Source organism: Agelaius tricolor, unplaced genomic scaffold (assembly GCF_023055355.1).
Source record: "Agelaius tricolor isolate 1412-34295 unplaced genomic scaffold, bAgeTri1.0.p SCAF_1, whole genome shotgun sequence".
Taxonomy (NCBI): Eukaryota; Metazoa; Chordata; class Aves; order Passeriformes; family Icteridae; genus Agelaius; species Agelaius tricolor.
Genome location: NW_027269261.1, coordinates 28,152,682 through 28,171,491, shown reverse-complemented (window position 1 = coordinate 28,171,491; position 18,810 = coordinate 28,152,682). Strand labels below are relative to the sequence as shown.

The window sequence follows — 18,810 nt, the reverse complement described above, 5'->3', positions numbered from 1 at the left end:
TGCATCTGTCAGAGGTTAGCAAAGATTAAATTCTGACAGCAAATGCCACAGAGAGAAGACTGGTAGAAGGGCTGTCATCTCCTTCACCTTCTGATGCCCACCAGGAAATGCTTGATGGTTTTTGGTGATGTTCACTAACTCATTGCACCCAAGAAGTCCTTTCCCATCCTAGTTGTAGAAGATTAGAAGAAGCAGAGCTCTTGTGTGTGTTGAAAGCATGATTTCAATGAGTGTTTCCTTCTATTTTCACTTTGGCAGCCACAGGCCTATGGGTTGTTCTGTAACTTATGTAATGGACTCAAGTATTAAAATCCTTTCTGAAAAAAAATCACCTAGAACTAAGTAGATTTTTGTAAAACTGCACAAGTTAGGTTTTATAATGGCCTATTTCAGTGCCCACTGGAATCCATAGAAATGTTTCAACTGATTTTGGTGACTACTGATGAGATGAAGTAGGCAGCTTCATTGAAAACCTGGAGGAGAATGGTGATGATGCTATATTAAGGCTGTGAACAAAACCCATTTACTCTTGCTAGCATCAGTAAATGGGGGAAGAGGCTTTTTTGGGGTTTTTTGAGTCTTTTTTACAGTGAAAGAATATAAAGGTTAGGAAGAAAGAGGCCCTGGAGCAAAGAGAAATATGAGAATGAGTCAGAGCTTTCAGCAGGACCTGACTCTGGCTGGGGTTTTCATCTTTGTGCTCAAAATGAATACAGTGTACAGAACAATTAATGAAATCAAGCTTACATGCAAAGTAACTGAAGTGGGTGAATTTGATACACATGATGTCTTAATTTTTTGATCTGCAAAATGAAATGTGACAAACTTTTAAAGAAATGTAGTCATCCTTGTTTCAGTACTAAGTGCTCTGTGGGAGGTGGAGCACAGATTAAATCATAGTCTGTGGATGTCAAGGGTTCAATTTTGAGTGTGATAGAGGTGATAATGAGGTTAAATTCCACATGGAAAATGGGTGATTCACGGGAGCTGAGCTCCAATGCTGTTTTCTGCACCATGGTCTGTGCCCTGCTCAAAGGTCACCTGGAACAGCAGAGCCAGGAGAAAAGCAGCAAGTGAAAGCCAGTTTGTCTTTGGCCTGATACAGAGTAAGAAAGGAAACTTTGCCCTCTTCATCTCAGTTTTTCCACAGTTGCACTGCTTTGGCAAGGAAGATACAGGTATATAGAAATCTGGTGGTTTAGGGTTTTTTGGTAACATGTAAAATTTTATTGACGGTTTTTGCTGATGTGGACTCCACGTGCAGTGAGCTCCACATCTTTGCTAAGCTGCAGTGAAGTCAGGAAACTCCACACTAATCTGGAGGTATCCTATGCAGAGATCTGTCACTATAGGGTTTTAAACACTGCATGACATAAAGATTATTTGCTGAACAGCAAGCAGTTTTGTGTTTCAACAATAAGACAAAGATTGAAAAAAAATTCTCCCAACTTTAATTGAAGAGCTAATTGCTACGCAGAAAAAAAATGGAATTACTGCTTTCCTTGTGTTTTACCTTCTTAGTTGGCACATCTCCAAAATCTGCTGATACAAAGATAAATCTGCATTTTTTGAGAAAGCCATAAGTAAATCCAAATCATTTACTTGGCTATGCATTACCACTCCACTCAAATTCCTTTCCGAAGTGATGAATATACAAGGAACTTGAATTGAGTGCGGAGGAATAAATGCTGCAATAATTTAAAAGGGGGAGGAAAACCCACAAGGCATGCTGAGCTGCTATTTTCCAACTTATCAGTTAGTTGTTGGTTTTTTTTTTTTCTGAAGCTGCTGGATTGGTTTCCTCTGTCATTCCTTTCTCTGCCTGCTGGGGGATGAAATGATCCCTGGTGAAAAAAGAAGTCTATGGCTTTAAATCCTATTCTATGGATTGAAGTGGATCTTCATTTGTGCTTAGACTTTGTGCCAACTATCTCCCAAGAGAATTTCATTCATTTAAAAAAATACAGCTTTATTTCTCTGTTTTATGCATATTGGGAAATGTTCAGTCCCAACTACTGTTTTAGCTCAATGAAGGAAAGTTTTGTTCTTCATTAACGCCCACAACTTAATCAGTGTTTGTGGATATAATATCTTTTATTTCCTCTTTAGCTCTATTTTAGCCCACCCATATTGTATGAATGATTTTGCCATTTTCCTTCTTAAGTTCTTAGTTTTCCACCAGGCACTGTGGTGTATGAGTGTGACAGAGCAGAATGGAGTTGCCAGGCACAGTCTCATGGGAAAAAATCCCAATTCCTTGCCTTTTTGTTTACCAGTATGATGTTTTTCAGACAGATCCCTAAATATTTTTTCTGAATTTCTTCTTCAGTAACTTGTTCATACCAGGATTCATTCTGAGGAACAGAAAATTCCAGGTAGGTGTGGCTCATCTCCCATCAATGAGCCACCCTGCTCAAAAGTACATAACCGCACACCAGTCTTCACATACTGTTCCACTTTCTTCCTAATTGTCTAGTCCAGAAAATACTTCCCAACAGCTCAAGGTCAAAAAGTGGAATGCAGTTGATAGCTAAGACCCAAACTGAGAGAAACATATGGGTCTTTTGTGCAGGAAATGTGAAATGCTGTGTGGTTCCTTCCCTAACTAATTATGTCTGACTCCAGTTGTGTGATCCCTTGTAAGTTATATATTTATATATATATCTTTTTTTATATATATACATACACACACACACCCATATGTATTACTTTCCAACAGTGATGAGATGTGAACTTTTGGGGGAATGTAGGCAGGCAGTCCTCTAAGACCTACTTGAGTAATGCAGACAAAAGCTGGCTCTCATAATTCATGTTATCAGCTTTTCCATCTGCAGAAGCTTGGTCTTGTTCTGAGGTAGGTTTTGGAAAGTTGTTACATTAAATGTAGGCCTCTAACAGTGGTGCTGAGCTGATAATCACAGAAACTAAAGAACTCAGCTTATCCAAAAAACCTAGCACAGGGCAAACAGCAAAGGTGTATGTTCCCCCACGCCAGACCCCTCCTGGTAGGGGAGGCTGTAGCTGCCTCCCATTCCCAGCGGGCACTTTGCCTGCAGAGCTGCTAGTAATAGAGTATTGACTCACTGCCACTTGAAATATCTGCATGCTGATGTTGCCCAGAACCCAAAGTGTATTACCTCTGCATTAATTGAAATGTAGCTTTCAGCAGCCCTTACAAACGTGCTCAGCTGCAGTGTGAAAGCATTTGTTTCCAGCGGAGATCCTGATAACTGGTGAGATTCAGGAGCGCTGACTGACCTTTGATCATCGGCTTTCAGCTTGGCTTGCTGCCCTGCTGGGACGAGGAAGGGAAAGTTCTTACAAAAGCCAGCTTCATGTCAGTGTCTCCTGTTAACATTTAGCTTCTTTAGCTAAAAACACAGAGCTTTGAAATTCCTTTTGTGCTGAATTGCCTGCCTCCTTTTCCTAGTGATACTCATAGTTCAGAAGTTATGTCTTCATTTTTAATCCATATGTGACTTAAATTTTGATGAATATTGCAGCTGCTGCATTTCCAAGTTTGCCTGTCTCCTAGCTTTCCCCTCATTTCCCCTCAAAAACTGCCTTGAGATTTTCCTCAAGGCTGCCAAAGTCAACTTTACCTCCTCCTCGGAACCTCCTTAGCCCCAGGTTTAGGACAAAACCTCTCGTTGGACGCTGCCCAAGGGCAACCCTGGCTGTGCTCCCCCAAGGACTGGCAGGGTAAGAGCCAGCAGTCCTGCAGGCTGCTGCATGCTTCTGCAGTCCTTGGAGTTCTGAGAGAACCAGGGCTCTCATGCCTGCAGCTCCTTCAGGATTCATTCCCGTTCATCCTCCCCTGGTGCTTTTTCTGATCGTTCTTCGTGGCAGGAGGGTCAACTGACACCTGTTCAAATCTAGGTTTTAGATTGCTGTCTGCTATATGACCTCGTTCCTCCTCTGACTTTGGAGCAATTTGTGCAACCTGAGCTTGACTCCATGCATTTCTCTGAAATCACTCTGATTTATCCTGATTACACAAAACCCCTGTAGCCCATGTCACGGGTATTGTGGCTCAGTACTAGGAACAATAGCAGATAAGTATGTTTGGCTTCCACCACACCCAAAACCAATACAAAAATGAAAAATTGCTAACAATTACTGAGGCAAACTAAAAAAAATGAAATGCAGAAAGGGGAGCAGAGAGGTCACAATATTGAAAACAAATTCAAATTGAATACACAAAATTCACGCATCCCATGATCCCCAAAGGCAGCTGCCCACTTTGAACTTTCAGGGTGCACTGCACTACTACACTGAAGGTAAATAACCACAACCTCACGGCAATGGCCCATTCAGAAATATACTAATTTTACACTAAGCCATTGTTAACAGGAAAGACTGAATGGCAGTGGATTTTGTTGGTATCTAGTCTCCTAAACAAATCTTAAAGCATTTTGATTTGCCTTGTTAGTGGATCTGTGCAGTGTTTCTGGCACATTTCTTGTTGGAAAGTACTTCTTAACTACTAAGAGGGATGCTTGCTGTTGTTTCTGTTGTTCTCCTTCCCTGCTTAAGTTTCGTGTTTTCAGGTACTTGACAAGATCTGTACCAGTAGATGTGCAGAAATGGGGGAAGGAATGACTGAGTTAGCCCTGGGATGAGTTTAGAAATGTAATAATTTCCCATTTTTGCAAATATTTTTGCCATCAACTTTAATAGTATATATTGAATCTGGTTTGTTGTAACACATCTAAAGACATTTGCATTTTTCCTAAGCCAGGGATTCTTTGGAAACCTGTGTCTTCAATTAATCAATTATATCCCACTCATACATCGTTTCCTAGAGAGCACCACATTTTGATCTTGTATGAACTGATACAATTCTACTGACTTTATCACTGCTGCTTAATTTTTATAGTAGCACTCCTTCTCATAAGTACAATTTGTCATTGTACTTATGAGAAGAGGCCTGCAAAGGTCACCTCCTCTGCCTTTGTGGCCCTTCCCTTGGATTTTGCCACCTGCCTTGGGTTATGGATCTGCTGAATGTGCATCAGGAACCAACAGGGCAAGCACCTCCACCACATGCCTGTTATCTCTGAGCTCTTATGTGCTGCAGCAATAGTAACCAAACTGTGAAGCCAGAGAGCCTCACTCTCAAAAAAGGAAAATCCAAGGACATCCAAATTCTGGATTTGGAACCATAATAGGTCAGTGAGCCTGTCAGAATCTGACATATTGCATATTTGTGTATTCTGGTGACTTCACATTTTAAATGTGGGTTCACAGCAGCTTTGCTCAGTAGCCCACCAGGTTCCTTCACTGGGCTGAAACATGTGCCATGCTTGCCTAAGTGGGGTTTCTGAGCAGAGGCTGGGGTCTGACCCAGATTTTAATGGCTTAAGCTATGGTAAGGCTCTGGACTAAGAACCACTGCTCTTTCAGTTGCCAAGAACATTTTGAAGGTCTGCAGCAAGAGAGCATTTAACAAGCCTCTGCTGAAATGAACACCAACAGATTGTAAATTGCAAAGTGCAGTGTAATTGAATCTGATCTCTGGCTTTTACAGACTCTAGTAATTGGAAATTGCCTTTCTTTTAAATATATGCTATTCCAAGGATGGCTCCTTCTTGAAACTGTGATCTGATCATTTTTAAAAGCATAATGATGTGAAAGTAACAGTAGTATGGAGTCCCCTTGGTACTGGTGGAGAAGGGTGAAGTAGGGACTTTGGGAGCTTCCTGCCATGTCACTGACATTAGAAACTAAGTCCTACACTGTAATTAACAGCTTAGCAAATATGAACTGGGTCCTTGAATAGCCACGGCCTGCAGCCCAAATATCAGTGCCCAGTTTGGGGGCAGGAAGGTGACCTGCAGCAGGGCAGGGCAGGGTGGAAGCAATCCCAAATATCAGTGCCCAGTTTGGGTGCAGGAAGGTGACCTGCAGCAGGGCAGGGCAGGGTGGAAGCAATCCCAAATATCAGTGCCCAGTTTGGGTGCAGGCAGGTGTCCTGCAGCAGGGTGGAAGCAATCCCAAATATCAGTGCCCAGTTTGGGTGCAGGCAGGTGACTTGCAGCAGGGCAGGGTGGAAGCAATCCCAAATATCAGTGCCCAGTTTGGGTGCAGGCAGGTGTCCTGCAGCAGGGTGGAAGCAGTGCTGGCCAGCCCTTGGCAGGGGGAGGCAGAGCAGCCTCCAGGCAGTGTGGCTGTCCTGGGTGGGCTCTGCACACCTCCTTAATCCCAGCCTCTGGCTGGACACTGCCCTGCATGCTGCCTAAGCAGCTCTCTCTACAATGCAGGGGGATCTAACATTTGTCCTCAGACATGAAAATACAATGATTCCCCTAATATTTTGTTCCTGTATGTGTAGGAGATTTAAAGGTAAGGTTGGAACTTAACAAAACAGAGTAAAACAGATGAAGTCTAGATCTGAATGTTGTATTTTGTAATGCTGTAGACTTGCTGTTTGAAGTGAACACTCCTTCTCCTTGTATGCCCCTTTTCTGTCTCAATATCCTTTCTTTTGTGACAGATATTTTAGTTGCCTAGGTATTGATTAAAGATTTCACAGAAAGCCACAAACAGATTTGAGGCCTGGAGTCTTTATTAGGAGAGCCTCAATGAAGAGCTGGTTTAGCTTTATCAGGAAGAGGATTAAAAGCTGACTTGCTCAGTATAAAGTACCCTCACAGAAAGATGGTGCTACCAAAAAATGATTGAATGGCTCAAGAGAATGTGTGCAGACTGGTGAAGTATGTCTCAGACATCTGGAACCTGAAGGTAAGTAAGCTCTAATTAGAAATTTGGCTTAATTTTGAAATAATTTTTGTTACTGAAAAAAAAAATCTCCTAAGGAGTGATTGTTCATATACTCGTCTTAAGAATCAATATATTTTCAGAAGACACGTTTTAGCCAAATATTTACTCAAATAGATGGTTATGTGGTTCTTTATGGGGTTACTGAATTGAAATTAAATACCTTGGAGATTAGAAAGGGTGGTTACAGTGGTCCATCCTTGCCTTTAACTCTCTCACTTTATAGCAGACCAATTTCTCACCTGCAGGTGCCAGGTAAGTGAATACTCAAAACTGGCTTCAGCCAGTGGCCCTGAATTCTAGAAAATTCAGGGCAGAATGGAGGGTAAGAACTTCTGTGACCCTTTCTCCATAGTTACCTACTTTTTCCAAGGGGGGGAGAAATACTCACAGTGCTCTTACATGGTGCTGCAGGCAGATGTTGGTTATCACCTTCTCCTTGTCCTTTTGTTGTCCTGCTGGTTGATGAGGCCATACCACCACTTCTGTTGTTGTGCACAGTGAGCAAAAGAAAACATCCTCATTATGAGGTGCTTTGGAGGGTCACCATGGAAGAGTCTGACCAGAACCTCCTTGTTCTAAGGGCTGAGTCTCTTTTGTAGTTTCCAAGTAGCTCAAAGCTGCCATCCACCAGCTCTGCCTGCCAGTCAGGGTGATTATGTTCTCAGCTTTCCATTTCATGGGCTGGGAAGTGCATGAGTTTGGACTGGAAAGACAATTATTACCTGCAACTGCACACTGTCAAGACACAGTTAACAAGTTGGGTTTCAGATTCACATTTCTTCTTTGCTGTAACTATTTGGACTGGCTATGGCATTCTGTTCCGTGTTTTTCCTTCATGAAATCCATCTGCTGGTATCTCCTTACTTAAAAAAACATATTTTGCCTGCAAGTCCCCAAATAGCCAATGCTTCCCCAACTCCCACCTTTTTAAGGAAATACAGCTTGAGTAGCCATTTGTGCTGAGTAGTGGTGTTTGAAAAAGTGGGAATGTGTGACTGCAGTCATAGGGAAGGAGATGAGAGCAGGTATTGCCCATTGCTTCCATTATCTCAGAAGGAGGTGTGCAAACCTCTAGCAGCTGGGTGGTTTAAGTGAGGCACCTGAAATTAGAAACCACTTCTAATAAACACTGCATAAATAACGTTAGTATGAGGGATTAAAGGAAGAGCACTGAAGGAATTTAAGGGCAAGGGGTTGATGGGCTCTCCTTACAACACTCCTCCAGACCTGTGACCAAATCCCACCATTTACCCTGCAGTGTCACTGAGTCTGCTGTGCCAAGACAGTTGTCTCTTTTGGAAGTGGTAACAGTTTCACATATGTACCATATTTTAAGAATGAGTGACTGGCTTCAAGGAATCAGAGTTTTAGTTACACCTAGGTAATTCTGCTAGCTAATAAATATAGTTAGCACTAACTTCTTTATGGATATTCAGAAGTTACTGCACACACAGTCTGAAGGATTCTCCCTGCTTTAAACTATTTTTTTTTCTGTGCTCACGTCACTGTTGGGATTCTCTGTTCTCTCAGAAAGGTAGAAATAGCATTTGTTCTTCTTTCTAGGACACAACATTCTGCCTGCATATTTCTACCTCTGAATTCACAGCTAGGCTTCACCCAGAAGGCACTGACATAAATTATTTAATTTTATGTTTTGAAGGTTCCCTGTGATCATATACAACATGTTCCATTTGAAAGTGGTTTTTGTAAGTAAATTTGCTTTTAGCTTTTAAGCCATAAAGCTCTGTTGAATGCACTTGGATAGAGCATACCCTTTTGAGTAACTTTTTTGTTAAGAACCTTAAACCAGATGTGTTTAGCAAATGTTCAATGAACGCGCTCTCTGTGGTAGTGCAGTGTTGTGATATTCTATGGAAAGGCACACTGCAAGCAGTTTGGACCTGAGAGTGGTTAGCAATCTGTGGAACACAAGTCAGGGGCTCTGCTGTGAATTCCTCTACAAAGCTGTTATGTGATCCTGAGGAAGTTGCATTGCCTGTTCATTCCTGCCTCTTGCCCATGTCTCATCTGCTGACAGTACTCTACTTAACATGTTTCCTTTGGGGGGTAGTAAATATAGCATTTTAGGGTCCAAAACTTCAAATTTTGGAACTCATTTTATACTTGTACCTCACCAGTTGATTAGACAAGACATATAAAGAAGAGTTTGGTCTTCACCTGTTGGTATCATACATTCTGAACCAGACTTACAAAGGAATTATCTTGTGCATAAACAAACCATAGACATACAACCTTGTGACTGTGTTTGCTCAACAGTGTGGTTTTGAAAATCCAGCTCACTTTCTGCAGGCACTATGTTAAATATGTCTTGCTCTAAACTATCAAGCACATTCAAATGGACAACTACAAATTCCCATGAGAATATAAAATGTTACATCTTAAAAAAACCTCTGCCATAAAATTCCTTCATTTGATACTGATACTACAGACTGAAGGACTTTTTAGTTGGCCACTGACCGATTCTGCTCAGAAAATTAATTTTAAAGTACTGCTTATTTATACCCTCTGCTTGTGTGCATGATAGGAGGTAATTGTTTCATTGTGACTAACTATGCTGTACATCCTTGTGTTGCAAAGCAGTAATTGTGTTGATAGAGTTCCCTAGAAAAAAATCCGCTATGTGCAACTTTAAAAATCACATTGAATGATTTTAGAAATGCAAAAGTTTGCTTTTCCTTCAAGTTTAATTACAGAAACCATCTAACTGCTTAGACCTCCCCAAAATCAATCTTTCCTTAGTAATGTATAAAGATTCTGCTCAGTATCTATGTTATATATATATGTGTGTGTGTGTGAATATTTGCTTACTTAAATTGATCATGGGAAACCTTATCCTCCTTGTGTAATGTGACATGAAATATGGTCACCAACACATGCCAGTAGGCTGTGCAGTGGAGGCAAGGCATTGATGGCTGCCATTTCTCTGAAATGAGGTGGTATGCACTGTGTCAGTCTATATCTGCACAACCTGCCACAGAGAACACAAAGAGCTTCATCTACAAAATGTATTTTACAGAGATTTCCGTGGGGAAGGAAGCATCTAAGTACCTTAGGAGCTCTGGAATCAGACATATGGCAATTCTGAGATTTTTCAAACAGTGCTGTATGTACTTCCTTTTGAGAGTGTAGCTGGATGATGTCTGCCTGTCTTTCAGACAAACAGCCATTCTGCCGAGCCCTGCTGATCACCCGGGTGTGATCCAACAGCAGTGCTCCCCCTTGGCTCTGCTGTGCCATGCTCTGGACTCTCCTGGCTGTGATATCTTCCCTCTTCCCATCAATGCTGCCCCTCCAAGCCAAGAGAAATACAATATTTATAGGAAGGGAGGGGAATGCAAGGAGCTATGCCTCTCTTCCTCAATGATGCCCGCATGCAATCAGGAATGCAGACACCAGGATTTTGGTCCCCACTGTCTTTTTCTGTATGCTACACATGACCCAGCATCTAACAGAAAAAAGGAAATCTCTTTTCTGATATCAGATCCTATATTTAGAAATCAGCATCAAGTCCTGTCTCTGTGCCAGGCAGCTCCTGGCTAGCTGAAGAAGCTATCTTGCCACTCCCACCTGTGGATCTTCTGTTATGAAACTAGGTACAGATTTCTTTAATGGTCTCTTTAAATGAAAAAAACAATTTTCTGGGTCTCCTAGAGAGACTTTGACAGCTCAAATGTCATTTCTGTGTAGGATTTAGCTGAGACACATAATTTACTGTCTGAAAAGTGGTGAAAGCCTTGGGGCCTTAAAATGACCATTAAGTAGTATCTACAAACCTCAATTTTTGTCTCAGATAAACATATCTGAGGATGCTGCAGCTCCTATAATTTAGCAGCATGGTGAAGCACTGTATCAGAAATTTTACTGTTGCATCACCTCAACTGAGCTGCAATTGCAGACTGAACAAGAAGGAAAGCAAAGCTTTCTCTATGTGTTTTGCAGCTCAGACACTATAATCTTTGCAAGGATAAAATAAATGGTGGTGGTGGGGGGGGATGTATGAGGGTGTCAGCAGTTAGTGTAGCTGTAAGCTTGCTTTCTCTGTGCATTTTAATAGAGATCTCCTGCTAACTGAAGCCTCTGTGTGGCTCGGTAATAGCTTCCTCTGTGCTGCCCTAGCCACAGCTCACCCTTTGCTGCACTTCTAGTTCTGAAGGCTGGACCCAGCTTCCTTACACAGAGCCTTAACCTTGCCTTGCCCTTCCAGCACACAACAGCCGCTTTGTTTCCTTTCACAAAGTCAGACATCACAAATTCCTTCCCTCCAAAGCCATTAAAACAGAACCGGCACCACCCCAAGTGGTTTCAGAACTAACTGATTTAGATGCTGGAGTCTGCTGCAAGGCCAAAAATAACTCCCCATTTCTTCCTCCTTCATTGGTGAAAGTAGGAGAGAAAGTGGCCAATGACAGAGACACAAATCCCCCACAGGCATCGGAGACAAATCTATTTTGTGGCAGGAAAAAAAAATAATGCTCCTGAAAAATGTTTCTTTGCTCAGGCCAGTAGATACAGACCTGCTGCATGCAATTTTGCTGAACCGATGGTATCACTTGAATGGCTCACGGACTGCATAAAATGCATTACATAATTATATTTTTAAACACTGTCCCCAGCTGTGCTGATGCACATAAAAGCTGTGTTTACAATGGACTCGGCACATGTAATTATTTTGTGGCACTAGCTCTGTGCATTTCCTTGATGGATGCTCCACGGTGCATAAAATTGTAGCTTTTATCATAGATTCTTGAATATATTCTTTGGCTGTTTCAGCTTTAAATACTCTGTTGTCCTCGCATGGGTGAACAGGACTGATGCCTGCAAGGGCTAAATTATAGCATCTGAGGGAGCACCTTTAAGTCCTCTGGGAGCAGCAGAGAGGGAAGCATGATTAGTGTTGGAGTCGAGGCACCTGTGTCACTGCTGCTGCTCCGTGAGAGGGTTCCTGTGCTGCCCCTGGGGACACAGCCAGGGCCCTGCCCCTGTTTGGCCTGCACAGATTCATCCCAGCCTGATTAATGCTGCACCAGCCCAGCCTCTGTGGGCAGGGAGGCTCAAGGATGCCTCATGCCTGGTGAATGTGGGAGCAAAGGGGCTCTTGGCCCTTGGTGCAGAGTCAAACAGAACACAGCCCAGGCTGCTGGGATCAAAGAACAGCTTTGATTTATCTTCCATCCTGGCTGTTTACAGCAAGTGGGCTCCCGGCATTTCACTGTGAGCTCTCCCTTCTCTGTTCTCCATCCAGTTGTGGAACACCAAGCATTGCTTTATCCTAGTGCAGTAGCTGATGCATAGGACCCAGTGAAGAGTACAGTGGGATATTTATTTTAGATCTGTTCCTGTGTTCTTGAGTATTAATAATGCTGTGAAAACCTAGATGCTGGAAGGATTGGTACATAACACGATCCAAAAGTTTTGCCTGCCAAGCAATAGCACTTGGAAATAAATAGAGACAAAAAGTAATACAATATCCTGAAGAACAGCTTCAAAATGATGGAAGAACAGCACCACATGTGCACCTTTCATTTTTTTAACTATTGCTGCAAAGAGCTAGCAGACTTTTATTGTCGATAAGCAAAATCGTTTGGCATCTTACCTCTAATCCCTGGCTAACATTAGATATGAGACTCCACAAAGGAAATGAGGAATTTGTGGGAAACTATTTCTTAATGGCAGGTGTTTGGTTGGAAATCAGGTTTTCCTTCTGGTAGTAGATAACTTGAATTCCCTTGTTATCATTCCTTGCCCTTTTCCTGTGTTTAGTCATGGAATCTGGAAGCCTGTGCCTCCCCAAGCACAGTTGCACCACATAAACTATTAATTGGTCTAATGCCAACAGTGATCAAATCATTCCAAAGCAAATGGCCTGACTGTTGGTAAACCAAGTTTTACACCCTCACATGAATATAGGTTTCTCCTGTCATGGAAACTCTTCAGCTATGGATGTCCTTAGCATTCCCAATGTTTGGCATGTGAAGTTTACATACCAGTTCTAGCCTGTTGATGCATTTTGCACCAAAGTGTCAGGTAATGGAAGAACAATCTTTGGAGTGGAAAAAAAATGTGGAACCACATAAGTTTATTGTATGTTCGTTTGCATAGCCTGCCTTTCAGATAAACCTTATCCCTGCAAGGGTACTGGTACTTGAAAAAGAGTCCTTGAATAACCTGCACAGAAGCTGAGCCACCAGAGAGATGATACTTTGGAAAAGCAAGTAGAGGAAGGTACCAGGAGCAGTGCAGAGGAAACACTCCTGAAGTAAGCCCCCCTTGTATTGTTCATATGTGTGTCCATCCTGTTTCTGCAGCACCAGGTGTTGTTATTTCATTAGAGAAATGGCTTGTGCATATGAAATAAGGGTATATTTCTCACTGGGTAGGACATCTTTCTTTCTCACCTTACTGAAGCATGTGATTATTATCTTCTAAAAGGGCATATTTCCTTCTACTCCCTAACTCTAGTCTATCAACAGCTAGGCCAAAATATGTTTTACAAATATGTGATCATCTTACACAAATCAAGGTAATTCAGTGTGCTGTGATACAGAGCTATGACTTCAGCCAGTGGAGGGTCTAAGTCCTCGGTATTTTATGTAACATAGATGAACCCCAAAATTTGTGATCAAAGAAAAAATAATTCTAGGTATAACATGCTTGCATGGTTACCCTTCCACATTAATTACAGTCCTTTGCTGCAGCCACTTTTGCAAGACTTCTGTGTTTATCTTTATGTACATGGAGATAAGAGCTGCTCATCTTTTGCAAGACATTAGGTGTTGCATACAGATGAGAGCAGGAATCCACACCGAAGTTAGGGCAAGTTTGCAGTTCAACAGGAAAAAAACCAGTCCTCTTAAAAACAGTCCTTCCTGTTTGAACCCTGATCTTTGCCTTTTGTGTCTAAGTCACCAGAAGCTTCTGTTTCCAAAAGCAAAATAATGCTTTGAGAAGTCACAGTTCAGTTTAAATGATGTCGTGGCTAGAGGAGCTGAGGGATCATCTTTGTTGCATTAAGTCCCTCTTGGAAATGTCTAATAAAGCCAGAAGGAAAATGGGACTTGTTTTACTGATTTTTGAGTACTTTAATTCCATTCTTGCTATATTATTCTCTGTGAGAAGCTTTTTCTTCTTTTTTTTTTAATTCTATAAAGTTCTATCACTATATTATCTAAGCAGCTAAGTACTCAAATTATATAAGTTGTACATAATAGGATGTCTGTAAAACTTTGCTCCTTCCAGCTTTGGAAATTTCTATATTGCTCTTCTCTGGTGACTCAGCTAAACATCTCCCATATGATCCAGGAGAATGTGTGGTAGGGTGGGATTTCCACCCTTTGAAGGAATGTATCCTAGTCCTCAGGTATGACCACAGCTGCAGCCCTGCTCTCTTCCCACATCCCCTGGACTTTTCTGGGCATTCTTTAACCATTGATCAGTGGATGCATGCTGTAGTCCCTGCCATGCATTTAAGATCTGTCTATCTAGGAATATTTACCTAATGTTTTCAAAGCAAAAAAAATCCACCTTTTGATTTGCACAGCAGGAGCATTTGCCTGTTGTACCAGATAGCAACCTCAATATGTACTTTCACAGTCTGATTCTTCTCGAGGGTATTTTTGGCCCATAAGTGGTGTTTGAAGGATATTTCTACCAGGACTATTTTTATGATATGTCTCTCGTCATGGTGCATTGCTAACCATATGGCCAAGCACAGTTTATGCAGCTACATGGCAAGGTTTACTGCCCAGCAGGCATGAGAAGCATTAATTTTGAATAGATGTGTATTGAGGGAAAAAAAACCATTCCACCTCAAAGGTACAGGGTTTGGACTTTTATTTCTTGTCTTGGTTGTCCCCTGGTTTTAAATGAGGTTCAGCATCTCTCCTTTGGAATCTCACTGCAATAATGTGGGCTCAGAGCAGCTGTTTTTACTTTGCCTTGCTGATGGCTGGCAGGAGATGAAATATGGAGGAGTAAATTCTGCCTGGCTGCCACAGGTTGCATCACTGAATCACTGACTGGTAGGTCTCTGAGAATTGTTACTGATAGCTAGATTTTATCTTGGTAGGGGTAAGAGCTCATGAAACAGGATGACTCAAGGAATGACTAATGAAGGCTTTATGATGAAACTTCTGTCTTAAGGTGTATCAGCTGTGACCAAAAATTAAAATCAGGGTGTTATTTGACAGTCTAGGGTGAGTGAGCAGATGCCCTGAGTCTAGCTTCTTGTAGAAATATGTCCTCAATGTAAAATCCACTAGTTCAGCTTCTATCAGTTAATGTCAGTGGGGAAAGGCACAAATGGTGAACTATGTCATTGCCCCTCAAGGGGCTTCTCCCCTTCAGGGCTGGGCCCTTTAATGAGCAGATGACATTGCCATTGCTTTGTGTTTCTCTCTTTTGTAAATAAATCACTCCAGTCAGGTGTATACACACAGCTTTGTGTGTTCACAAAGAAAAGCAGGCTCCAGGTCTCTCAGAAACAGTTCCAGCTGCCCAACTGGTGCTACATTATCAATACAGGCATCATAATATTTAGGTGGGCCCCCTATGCAAATGTCATGGGCAGTCCCCCTGCCTGACTCTAATTTATGCCTCTACCAAAATATCTTTCTTCAGCTCCTTGATCCCAGGCCCTGGAATTTACAGTGTTTTACGAGTACCTTTGCTTTTCTAGTGACACCAGTAGCTCCTCTACAATCCCAAATCATTAGTCACACACCTAAGTCAATGTGGAGGTATCACCTACTGTTTTGACTTAGCAGTGCTTAGTAAAATTACCTCCTGCCTTCTTGTGCCAATGGTCACATTTTCTGTACAGCAACATCCAATTTCCCCATTTCTGCCATCATTTTCCCTGGAGAAGAACAAACTCCCCCTTTTGGGCAGGGTAAAAATGAGGCAGGACTTGGTCAAGGTGTGGGGGTGTAGCAAGGGGACATTTGCAAGTTTTACTCCAGGCAGCCAGGAGATGAGATGGGAATCAGAGAACTCAGGGGTTTAGCCTTGGCTCTGACAATGATTTTCTGTGTGGCCCTTTGTAAGCTCTTTTATGTTTCCACCTCATTTTTCCCAATCCAAAAATGGAGTTCAAAATCATCACTTCTCTAACACCTCCCCCTCCACACACACACACACACACACACACACACACACACACACACACACAGAGAGTTGTGAGGAGGTTTAATGTTTATCTCAGAGGCTTTGAACAGTAGCATACATCCAGGCGGTATATACAGGCATTTAGACCCAAGAATGATCTTTAGAAAAACATCAGTAAAGAAAACAGCATTTATATTTTAATCATATTAATCATAAATTTGGGATTGGAATAAGTGATTAACAAACCTGAAAAACAAGGTTTATTTCATTGGCTTGAGCTGCTTTCTAGTTCTGTTTGTGTATGTCAAAGTGATGTTCAGTCTTTTTAAATGAGTCACAGGACTGGAAGAACAAAAATATTTGATGGTAACATATAGCAGCAAAACAATTACCCTTTTTATTCTGACAGGCATCATAACCAGAATAGCAAGTTAGAGCTAGAGGTCTAGGCTAGGAGTTTCTTTGCACATATCAGGGATTTTAGATCTGCTTGCAAGACAGTGAAACAGAACTGAAATGTCAGAAAAATTAAAAGATAACACTAGATTAAACAATAAAAGCAAGCATGCCAGTTAGGATACAACTATTTACATTTATAAAGGTGCTACTGATCACTGAGTCCATGCAGTATTCTCACACAGCACAGCCTTGTCTAGCAGCTTTCTGTACCTTTATCCAGAGGAGACTCCTTTCCACCCTGCTTGCTGCATTGCACCACTGATTTAGTGAAGACATCATCCTCATAAGGATGCTCTTCTAACTCACCTCTGAAATCCGCTTGCTTTTCTCCTCTGACAATTAGGTTTAAATGTGCTGCAGTAAAGTACTCATCCTTAGCAGTCGTATGGCTTTTTAAGTGATAAACTGCATTAGCAAATTTCTTATTAGATAATCTATCAAATGAGGTCATACATAATTTTAGCAGTCTCATCTTGATTTATAGCATGATCACAGCAAATTATGCATACACAAACCAGCATGCTGGCTGTCAAAGTCAGGTATTTTTACTCTGGTAAAGGACCTATTTCCAGGCCAGCCCAGTGGCCTACTGGTGGCACCCTGCATCAGCACCTCACCCAGTTTGTGGGACAGCCCTCAGGCTCACCCCTCACCTCTTATTAGGACTGAGGAGAGTTGGAGGCAGTAGGCTAAATCCTTGCTTTGTACTTTACAACAATAATCCTTACTGGTGCTTATTCTGACAGGTTTTCCATACTGCCCTTAAGCAGGGACATAGGCTCGCTGGGAAGGGGAAGCTTATGCATGGGGAAAGTGTCTGCAGGGTGCTGCTCTGCTCCCTGGCTCCCTTCTGTGTTCCCAAGGGAATGAGAAGCGAGCTGGAGTGAATCATCAGGCAGCATTGCGCACGGCTGTGCCCAGTCTGCTTCCAGCCCGGGCTGCTCGCGCCAGCAGGGGCTTGGTCACTGCACCCACTGGCACTGGGGGAGGCAGTGCTCCACTCCTGCCATCTGCACTGGGCAGCCACAGCACCTGCACACCCGAGGGGCAGAGGGAAAGAGGGGAAGAAGCTTCAGGAACAAATCTGAGCAGTATCTGAACAGTCCTTCACCAGTGCTGTCGCACTGTCCCTCCCTGTACCCGGGGTCTGGTCCCACACTGCAAGTAAACTGCTCCTGGGATCCAGAAGGGACATGATTCCTGTCCCCTGGCTTCAAACTTCTGCAGAAAACACTTCATCCATTGAGATCTATCTGTATCTACAATAGGGAGGAGCTGCAATAAATTATCTGATCTTGCCTTTCTCATCACCTCACATTTCTATTTCTAGGGTTTAAGCTGTGTGAAGTGGCAAGAGTATGGGTCATCTGCATGGCTCTGAATAACCTATGGCTTTCCCACTGGACTTGTGGCCAAAGCCTGCCCAGGAAGGATCAAGCATGTGTTCCTCAGCATTCCAGGTATCTGCCCCTAAACTGTAGAATATAAACTAAATGAAAATCTGAATAAAAATTTCCCCAGGGAATGTAACATCTTAAAGGCCTAACTTTCCCTACATGAAAATTTCTTGAAACAATTAGTACATGGATCTCCATGTTGTCTCCACAATAATATTCCTGGAGTGAGAGACTGGAAGAAATTGAAATCATTTATCAAAATGAGCAAGCAAAGGGCATGCTTTCAGCAACTGGCACTGCTGTTTTGCACATGCTCTGGTAATTTTGCCTAATCCTACTGAATGAGCTTTTCATGTATATATATGTGTGTGTGTATGCATATCTGCCATGAGTAAAATCTATTGTATCCTCAGTTGACAAGCTGTGTTTGGCATATTGCAGCACAGTTTGGGAAAAGAAATTCATGAGCCAGGCTTGGGTCGTAGGACCTCCCTCTGGAGCTCAACATCCAGAACAGCAGCAGCACTCCCTCCCCGTGCTGGTACCAACACCAGTCCGGGGCCCCTCTTCCCTCCCCCTTTTTACCCCTGCCAGGGTGGCTGGAGATGCAGCAGAGAGGATGATGAGAAGGGGCTTGTTTCTTTGGGTCACAGTTTTACAGTGACAATTTGGCGAGTGATGGAGCTACCCAGGTTGTGCCAGCCCAGCAGCGAGGCTGTGCCACAGGACGGAGAGGGGTGAACGGGCAGGACTAGAGAGCTGGCTGCAGAATGGGTGAATGGAACCCCCCAGCACCTGAAAATAGGTGCTGAGGGAGGGCCAGGGGCTCTGCAGGCACCCGCAGGAGCACGTCCCGCCGAGCAGCGCTGGCTGAAACCAGAGCTGGAAGCGGGCACAGAGTCCCCTTGGGCGCAGCGGGCTCCGGCTGCCCGAGCAGGGACCCTGGGGCAGGCAGGGCAGGGGGCACAGCACCATCTCCCCCCTTTGCCTCTGGGGGAGCAGCTGGGGCACCCCCGGCTCCGTGGGGCGATGGGAGCCCCCCAGCAGC

At 42.9% G+C, this 18,810-nt stretch overlaps 1 long non-coding RNA gene across 1 annotated transcript in view; it reads left to right on the top strand.

Annotated features, from left to right (window-relative positions):
* LOC139590377 (uncharacterized) overlaps positions 1–18,810 on the top strand; it is a 51,103-nt gene that overhangs the window by 9,017 nt on the left and 23,276 nt on the right. Inside the window, exon 2 of the long non-coding RNA XR_011679323.1 lies at positions 17,696–17,825. This is a non-coding gene — a long non-coding RNA (uncharacterized lncRNA). The remainder of the gene's footprint in view (positions 1–17,695; positions 17,826–18,810) is intronic.